A 9,579-nucleotide genomic window follows, 5' to 3' on the forward strand; every position below is an offset into this window, starting at 1 on the left:
AGCTCTTGATTATTTTAATTCTTTCTACTTTTTGAATGAAGAAGTTGAGAAGCAGAGACGATAGTGAACTACCCAAGGTCACACCACTAATTAGAAGAGTGAGCCACCGCCCATGCCTTCTGGACTCCATGCTGGAGTCCTGAGAGTGAAAAGAAAATAAACACCCAGCCTGGTGGGGGCTCCTGGCTCCCTCTGCTCCTGACTCCGCATTCTTGTGCCTTGTCCTGGGGACATGCAAGGTGACAAAGTCCTCTTGGCAGACAGTTACAGTTTATTAACCTCTTAGAGATTCCTTCAGCATAGAGAAGAGAGGCCATCTAGGTCCCTGATTCCTGGGAAGGCCAGCGGAAGCTCCGGAGCCCCCTCAGAGAATCTGGGTTCCTCCCTGACCCCTCAAAAGGAGCAATTTCCCAGAAGGGAAGGTGGCCATGTGGTCACTTGGACTCTGTCTTGTCAGAAGCCTGGTTGTCTTTGTGGTTCAGGATTGTGAACTTGAGTGACCCTAGAAGATGCATTTTCATGCAAGGAAAGCCACAAGGGAAAGGAATCAAGGGGACAGACACTGACCCAGAGCAAGAGCTCTCATGTGTCAGTATTCTAAAGTCGTGGAAAGCCGTGTGGCTTTTGGTCATAGTGGGGTGCGACCTTTCTCTGTGAAGTCAGCAGCCAGGATGGAACTGTCACAGATGCCTGGCTGCATGTCCTGGAAAGACTCATAGTTCAGAATGACAAATGGGCTGATAAATATATGCTCATCATTGCTTTAAAATAAACACAGCTGAAGAGAAGAAAGTGTTTACTATCCTCATGCTCGTGGAATTGGACAGGCGGGCCAAGTCCTCCTTCAGGCTGTGTCCATTCGTTCCTTGGTGTCAAAAGGTGCTTCTGAGCAGCTACTGTGTGCCAGGCACCGAGCCCAGTGCTGGAAGAGACTCATTCCCTACTGTCATGAAGTCTGTTCTTCAGCATTGGCAGGTGAACAAGCTGCGATCAGGTCATGCCTCCTTTTGGGAGCTTCGAGGAAGCAGAGGCGTGTGTGTGTGGGAGAGACCTGGTGTCTGAGATTCGGTTTTAAAGAGAGACTTCTCTGAGCAATGGTCCACAGCACTGGGCACAGGCTGTGCAGGAGGCACAGTAAGGAGCCAGCATGGACGCAGATAGCAGCAGGGCTGGGCAGCGGAGTCTCAGGGCCACAGGAAGGGGCTGCAAAAATTGCATGTTATGCTGCAGTCAGATCTATGAGAACCTGACAGAGTCCATTCAAAGGGATGAGATCACATATTCAGGTTTTGTTTGAATATTACCCTGGGCAGGGCCAGTGAGATAGCTCAGCAGACTTAAGCACCTGCTTAGGCAAGCTCAGGGACCAGGGTTTGATCCCCAGGACCACATGCCATGCTGGCTCCAGGTGTGCTGAGCAGGCCACGGAGACCTGGCGTGGTGGCTCAAGCCTATAATCCCAACACCGGGGAGGTTGAAAACAGGAGGATCACTATGAGTCCAAGCTGCGTAGTGAGACCCTGTACCAAGTACATTAAGAATAAACCTGGGCTCAGTGTGGAGAGCTGATTTAGGGGAGGAAGAGAGGAAGCAGATGAGGCCCGGTTTATCAAAGGTGACCCCCTGCAGGTGGTGGCATAGAGGCAGGTATCTGAGGAGGAAAGCCCTGATCAGGATGTGCCCTGATTCTGTGTCTCAGCTTTCCCAGCTGCAAGCTGGAGCTGGCACAGCAACATGGAGCCCACTTAATTCACATAAAGACAAATAAGGTAATTAATATGCTCTTAATAAAATATAAGGGTGTATTTTATTTTTTGCCTTTTTGTGACAGGGTCTCACTATATAGTTCAGGCTGGCCTTAAGCTAGCTCACTTTGTAGCCCAGGCTGGTCTCGAACTCACAGCGATTCTCCTGTCTCTGCCTCCCTAGTGCCTGGACTGCAGGCATATGCCGCCATGAATGGCTTAAAATACATGGTTTTACTACTGTCATTGGTTGCTAATACCATGTTTCTTTGAATTCCTTATGCTTCATTTTAAAATTCACTCTAATAAGCATCAATTTTTGTTGTAGTCTGTTACTTAAATCTCATTTCATCATGTGTAAAAATTGTGCTCTGTTCAGCACATTGGCAACTGTTAACTAAAAGTTACCCTTAAAACACATCATAGAATGCCATGGCATGAATGCGAAAACAGTAACTTTTAATTTGGAAAGCGGAATATGCTCAGGTAAAAGTAGAATGTTTGAAGCAAGGAAAAAAGCTAAAACCTTTCTATTCTTTGGAACGATTTGACTGTCCCAGATACAGGTAACCGTCAGTGCTGAGATGAACTGTAGATAAGGAGATTTTCAGAGCAGCCTGGGGCCCTGAACCGAACACTTCCATTTCCCTCAGGGAAGTGTTTCTCTCGGAGAAACTCTTGACCTTTCTGCCTTTGGTCACTGGTGACATTCTGGAGCCAGGGAAGAGCTGTGAGACTGTTTGCCAGCTAGGGCAGGGGTGACCTTCTCACATTAGCACAGCTCGCTGCCACAGGAGGCAACCCCAGATCTCCTTCCTGACTTTGACTCGAAGCTCAGAAAGGCACGCAAAGGCCCTGGGTAGGAACGACAAGCCCTTCCTCATCCATGTGTGAGGCAGAAGCTTTGTTTGCTCATGACTGAGTAGGCACTGGGTTAGGCTCCTGTGCCAGATGTCATTAGTTGTTAATGGGATCAGTGTGTCTGAACTTGAACTTCAAGTGACAAGTTTGGGCATCAAGGTGGACAAATGTGACAGTGATTTTGGAATCTATAAGGACTCTCTTTGACTCTCTGTACCATAGCAGTTCTTAGGGTAGAGCCTGCCCAGGGCATCTTTAAGGGAGAGTTACAGTGTCCCCTGAGGGCCCTATATCTATTTTGTTCAAGTCATAGAATATCTTCAAAGACTGACCTAATTGCTATCCCTTAAGGATCAGTGAGCATCACATACAGATATAATCTTCTAGCTTTTGAAAACTTCCAGAAGATCTAGCAGCATGGAGCAGCTGGAGGAGAGTGGTGGCTGCCCCTCCTGGGTAGCCATTGGGCAACAGTCCCCAGCAGTCCTCACATGGGACTCCTGGCCATGGAGGCCTTGGCTTTAGAACCTCGGAGTAGGGCTGTCCAGCTCAGCCTTCTCTTTCCACGGCATCCTCCTGCAGTGCCAGAGTCCCTGTTGTCCAGGCTCCTATGTGCCAGGCCCGCATTTGTGCTTTGTTCTTCTGACCAAGCCAATGGTAGAAAAGCTCCCACCAGTAGAGTTTTATAGTCTGGGTCCACACAGGACACATCTAAGACCTTTCTTTGCAGAACACTGTCTGTCAGGTGGCTGTCTGGTCCCCCAGTGTCTCCTACAACCTACTGTCTCCATCACCCACCGTCCTGGCTGTTGTTGGTCAAATGTCTCTGTGTGCGCACCTTCATCTGTTGAAATTCCAGAAGTACCCAGGCTCAACAGGACATGCTCTTCCTGGTGAGAATGCAGCTGAAAGGAGGCCTGCCCTCTCAAGGATGAGGAGCCTACAGTGCTCTACATTATTATTTTAGCTTGTTTGGCCAATTCATCCTGATTTTAACACGCCTTCAGTTAGGTCAATCTGAGGATGTATAGCAGAACTACAGGCTTTCAATCAAAGGCCACTTTTCACCCCCAGGATGCCTGGCACCATCAGGAGACATATTGGGTTGTCACTCTGTGATGTGCTACTGACCCCAAGTGGGTAGAGTCAGAGATGCTGCTAGACTCCCCACAAAGCCCCGGGACCCACATAGCCATGAGTTCTCAACCCAGAATGTCAGTAACATAAATGTGGTTGGGGTCTTTACTGCAGAGCTGACATTCAGATCCTGGCCTGGCCATCTCCTGTCCCTGTGGCCATGGGCCTCTTTAACCTGTCTGTCTGCATTGTCATCTGAACTCTGAACTCTGAGGATGAAATGCATCTGTGTGTATAAGACGCTTAGTGTGAGGCTGGCACAGGGTAAAACGACACAGTTGGGGATCACAGTGCTTTTGTCTCCCCACTCTTCTTCCTTATCGCATCTTCTGGGCTGCACGCAATTGGGGGGGGGGGCAAAGGTGAGCGTGTCATGTCCAGACTCTTGCGCGAAAGCCACAGCTGTGCCCAGAGGTGTAGGCAGGTTGTTTACAGGCCCCCCAGCTGCTTTCCCTTGACAGTCCCTCAGAGAGCAGCCCCTCTTCATCTGTGCTTTCGGTCACCCATGGTCCAGCTGTGGTCAGGCAACATTAAGTGAAAGCTCCAAATACAAACAACTGGTGTCTTAAGTTGCACACCCTTCCCAGCAGCATGATGAGCTCCCAAGCCACCCCACTGCATCCTGCCTTCTCCCAGCAGAGTCATACCATCCACGTGACTCACCCACTGGTCACCTGGCAGCTGCCATGGTGATAGGATCAGTAGTCATTTCAACAGTTATGGCCCCAAGAACAGGGAGGTGTTGGGCAGAAAACATGCAGAGCAGGTGGAGCCGGCACTACATGGGAAGCAGCACAGGGCAGACAGCAATGGACCCAGAGCCTCCTGCAGGCTCAATTTCAACAGCCCCCAGGGGAAGACATGGACACTGAGTTCCTCTAGTGGAAAAAAACTCTGGTATATTAGTCCCAGTTTCCCCCCACTTCTGCTTTTCCACATCCTGTCCCAGGCCTTCAGCTACATGACAGGCTGCAGGCCTGGGATACAGCCAGTAGACTCCGAGGACCAATAGCAGCGTTCCTCACAGGGCTTAGATTTTTCTAACAAGCATGCGATCACTCACCTCTGCCGGATGAAGAGAGAGAAGTAAGAGTGGGTCATCACATGAGGAGATAGTGGCTCCAGAAGTCAGACACTGGCAGCTAGAGGCAGCAGCTACCTTTCTAAACCTCTCGTTTCTTCTACGGCAGGGTAAGTGTACTCCAGGAGAAAACCCATTCTGTAGTTATGCATGCAGAGAGCTCTCAAAGGTATCATGACAGTCACACACATAATGGTGTCTATATAGGGTGTGTGTGTGTGTGTGTGTGTGTGTGTGTGTGTATACATATGCATGCACATGTGTTCCTTGTACCTCTTTTATGTCTCATTTGTTCAAGGTAGGGGGTATCTGTGGCTTTAGTTTTTCCTAATGCAGCAATCCCTGGTCCTTTAAGGAGAAGCTACAGTCAAACAGTTCTTCAAAGGAAGTCAGTAGAGAGTCTCATAGTGCAGGTGCCACAAGGGATGACCCTGTCTGGGCAGTTGGGGGTGGAATGGAACCACCAGGATGGCAGACATTGCCCGATAATCTTAGATAGTATGTGTCCTTCATGACCTTTAGCTGGGAGGGCACAAGAAGTTCTGGATGTTTGCACACGGGAAATGGGTGAACTCCTTTTCCAAAATATGTAGAATCAGTTAATTTTTATTTGACTTGCAGTTAATTTTTAAAATACTTACAAGTGGCTACATTGTGGAATTATATTCCGCAGTAGGGAACTGGCTTCATGTTTTGCTTTTTCTACCCTACTTTTTTGATTACCCAACAGCGGTGTAGTCTGTGCCCCAAACAGGAGCTGCTGGGGCAGCTTTGATAAAGGTGGGAGCCTCATAGTCTGACCCCACCCATGAATCTCATACTTTTTTTGCAATGGCCCTGCAAGGGAATCCATTAGCAGTGTTGAGTCCATCTTTGGACCAGTGAGGTAGACATTATGAATGCTCTAATTATGAAAGTGTTCTTATTTGGCTGCCCCTCATGGTTCAGAATAGAAGGAATATTTTTTTTTCTTATTAAGCAAGGATATAGTTGCTCTTGCCCTCTCTTAGGCCAGTGCCTTGCAAACTCAGCAACACGGACAAGTGGGGATGATTTAGTGTTTTAGGCGTGTCCTGTACATATTTCGCCTGGTCACTGTTTTCTGCCTGTCCCCTCCCAGTTGTGACAGCCAAAAATGTCTTCAGACCTGACCCAATATGTTGATGGACAACATTACTGCAGTTTAGACTTTCTAGGGAGGGTGTGATGTGCTGGCTGGTTTTTTTCCTACCTGCTTGTTCCTGTAAAATATTCAAAGCAGGAGATGTTATCTCCCTCATTCATTCAGTCTGGTAATGGATCGATTTTGAGATAATGATCCATCAACCACTTTCTTAGAGGTTAGTGGAAAGCAAGTCAGCTTGTTACTTGCTCTTAGTTCTTTCTCTAGCTCTATGTATTCCATATTTTATTATCATTGCTATCATGATTCTCATAAGCTTGATGGCTTGAAACAACATAGTTTATTATTTTGTAAGCTCTAAATCATATGGCCTCATTGGGCTAAAAAGAAGGTGTTGGCAAGGGTAAGTTCTTCTTGGGTCTTGCAAGGAAACTGGGTCACCTGGCCCTCCCCAAATTGTAGAGGCTACCACAGTGTGCGATTCGTACACCTCCACTTGTAAAGCCGAGCAGAGCTGACTGGCTTCACATGACGTCATTCAGACCTCCGCTGCTGATTGGCTACCATATGGAGTCATTCAGCCCTCTGGTGCTGTCACCCCCTCCTCTACCTTGTGCTAGCTGGGCCACCAGCTGTCCCGTGATCATCTCTCCATCTTTAGGCTGTTCATTAGCAGCTCTAATTCCATCTACAAGCTTAAGTCCCCTTTGCTATGTAACAAACGTATCAGCCTGTACCTATTGATTTAAAGCATTGGAAAAGACAAAAATAGAAAGAAAAATTAAAAATTACCTTTAGTTCCTAACTAGGTACAAATCTCCAAAGATAGAACTTTATAAATGTTAAATACTCATTTTGTCTCTTTATCTTCCCTCCACTTAAATTTTTATTTCATATATATCTATCTAAAAGGATAATTCTCTTAATCCTCTATGTGAAATTTTACTTTATTTTGAACATAATACTTGTCATGATCAACAAATTCTTTTTTTTTTTCTTTTTTAAGGAATACAAAATAGTGATAAAAAAACAGCATTAGAAGCAGTATAAATTTTCACTTAAAGTAATAGAAATTCAACAATGCTTGCTATATTGCGTGATGTTATTTTCAAATTAGTTGTTCAAATTACCAGATATAAATGTGTAAGATTGGTTTAAAGAAAAAACAAAACAATGACAAAAAAAGTTGTAAGAAATTCAAAAGAAAAAAAATAAGAATAAAAAGAAAAAAAATTAAGCAATAACTACTCCTTTCAAGACCAGCAGAAATCAGCAGTACAATTATCCAAAACATTCTGCATATATACATAATATATATTTTTCCCTTCTCTCATTTGTCTTTTTCTTCATCCCAGTTTTTCCCAGAGTCTCTAGTTGCATCCATTTATCAACAAACACCTTGAATTTGTCAATTTGTATAGCTGAATAAAACTATTGTGTAAAAATACCATATCATTTTTATCCATTCCTCAGCTATGTGCATTTGGGTTGTTTTCAAGATTTAGCTATGACAAATTGCACTGCGATAAACAGAGGTGCACATATATTTGCTGCGGTATGAGGATTTTAGTTCATTTTGAAACAAAATGCCCAGGAGGGGAATAGCAGGCTTGAATGGGATCTCCAATCTTAGCTGTTTGGGGAATCTCCGTATTGATTTCCATAATGGCTATACCAGCCTGCTCTTTCACCCACAGTGGAGACAGGTTCCTTTTACCTGAAAGCCTCTCCACCATTTGTTATTGGTTGAATTCTTGATGATAGCCATTTTTTCTGGCATAAAATGGTATCTCAGCATTATTTTAAGTTGCAGCTCTTGAATGACCAATGATGGTGAGCATTTTTTCATATATGTATTCATCCCAGATGCCCATTTTTGAATTGGGTCTTTGAATTTTGGAGGCATGATTTTTTAAAAATTCTTTATATGTTCTAGATTGGAGTCCTTTGTCTGAAGGACAGTCCACTATAATTTTTTCCCAATTTGTGGGTCTCCTTTTTACTCTGTTGGTGATTTCTTTTGATGTGCAAAACTTTTCTTTTTTTATTTTATTTTCTTTCTTTCTTTTTTATTTTTTATTTTGGAGTACCAGGGATTGAACTCAGGACCCTGCACTTACCAAGCAGGTGCTTATTCTACTAAGCTATCTCCTCAACCCCAGAAGAAAGTTTCAAAAACGATGAGATCCTAATTTTTGAATCTTTAAAGCATTTCCTGTGCAGTTTGATTTTTGTTCATGAACTCTCTACTTACCCCCTAGATCCTTAAGATTCCTACCTAATTTATCTTCAAAAAGATTTAGTGTTCAGCTTTAATATTTAAATCTTTTATCCATTTTAATTGTAGTTTCATGCATGGTGATAGGCATGGGTCTATTTTAAGACTTTGGCATGCAGAAAACCAGTTTTTCCAGCACCATTTATCAAAGAGGCTAAGTTTCTTCCAGTGAACATGTTTGGCCCCTTTGTCAAAGATAAGGTCGCTGAGTGTGTTTGTAGTTGCGTCTTCATTTTCTAATCTGTTCCATTAATCTTCAGGTCTGTTTTTATGCCAGTACTATGCTGATTTTATCACAATAGCTTTATAGTATAATTTTTAGTATAATTTCAAGTCAGGGATTATCATACCTCCTGTCTTTCCTTTGTTAACTAGGGTTGTTTTTGCTATTCTAGATCCCTTTTAGTTCCAGATGAATTTTGGGAATTTTTTTTTCTACATCTGTGAGGTATACTAATGGTATTTTAATTAGGATTGCATTGAATCTGTATAACAAGTTTGGGAGTATGGTCATTTTCACAATATTGGTTCTTCCTTTCCAGGAGCATGGAATATCTTTCCATTTTCTCAAATCCTCTTTGATCTCCTTTTTCAGAGTACTATAATTTTCACTGTATAAATCTTTTACTTCCTTTGCGAGATTGATTCCTAAGTATTTCATTGTTTTGGGTGTTATTATGAAAGGCTTGGTTGCCATAATTTCTGTCTTGCTTTGCTCATTGTTTTTCTATAGAAATGCTATTGATTTCTGAGTGTTGACTTTGTGCCCTACTATGCAATTGAATTTGGTTTTGAAGTGTACAAGTGGAGTTTTTAGGGTCTTCTATGTACAGTATTATGTCATCTACAAATGATGGTTTCACTTCTTCCTTTCCAATCATTGTTTCTGTTATCTGCTTCTCTTGTCTAAGTGCTTTGGCTGATTCCAGAACTCTATTGAACAGGATTGGTGACAGTGGGCATCCTTGTCTTGTTGCAGATTTTGAAGCAAAAGCTTTCCATTTTTGTCCATTTAGTGTGATGGATCAACAGACTCTTTTAAAATGTCACTTCTAAATTATTTCTTATTAGTAGAGCAGCACCTTTGATCATAAAACATGTGAGACACAATGGGATAAACATTCAGGAATCTGTTATCTTTTTTATATTAGTTGACTTGCAAGTATGAATTTTTTTTTATTTTTCTTTTTTTTTGACATCAGTTATTTTTATTTTAAAGAAAGGAAAAAAATAAAAACAGTGGGACAAAATCTCAAAACAAGATTTTAGGAGAGTAACAATAGTTAGTACATTATATATCATAACTGCCAAAGTAGTTTCTCATATTACAAGATATAGGCAAGAAATAATAAGC

At 43.2% G+C, this 9,579-nt stretch overlaps 1 protein-coding gene across 2 annotated transcripts in view; it reads left to right on the top strand.

Annotated features, from left to right (window-relative positions):
* Window positions 1–9,579, top strand: part of Pla2g7 (phospholipase A2 group VII) — a 39,778-nt gene that overhangs the window by 8,571 nt on the left and 21,628 nt on the right. The window contains exon 1 of one of the 2 annotated variants that reach the window (XM_023719252.1): window positions 4,757–4,934. The exons of the other annotated variant lie outside the window; for it this stretch is intronic. The gene's annotated coding sequence lies outside the window, so the exon portion shown is untranslated. Of the gene's footprint in view, window positions 1–4,756; window positions 4,935–9,579 lie in introns of those variants that run through there. 2 annotated transcript variants of the gene reach the window in all.

Source organism: Octodon degus, unplaced genomic scaffold (assembly GCF_000260255.1).
Source record: "Octodon degus isolate 3935 unplaced genomic scaffold, OctDeg1.0 scaffold00005, whole genome shotgun sequence".
Taxonomy (NCBI): domain Eukaryota; kingdom Metazoa; phylum Chordata; class Mammalia; order Rodentia; family Octodontidae; genus Octodon; species Octodon degus.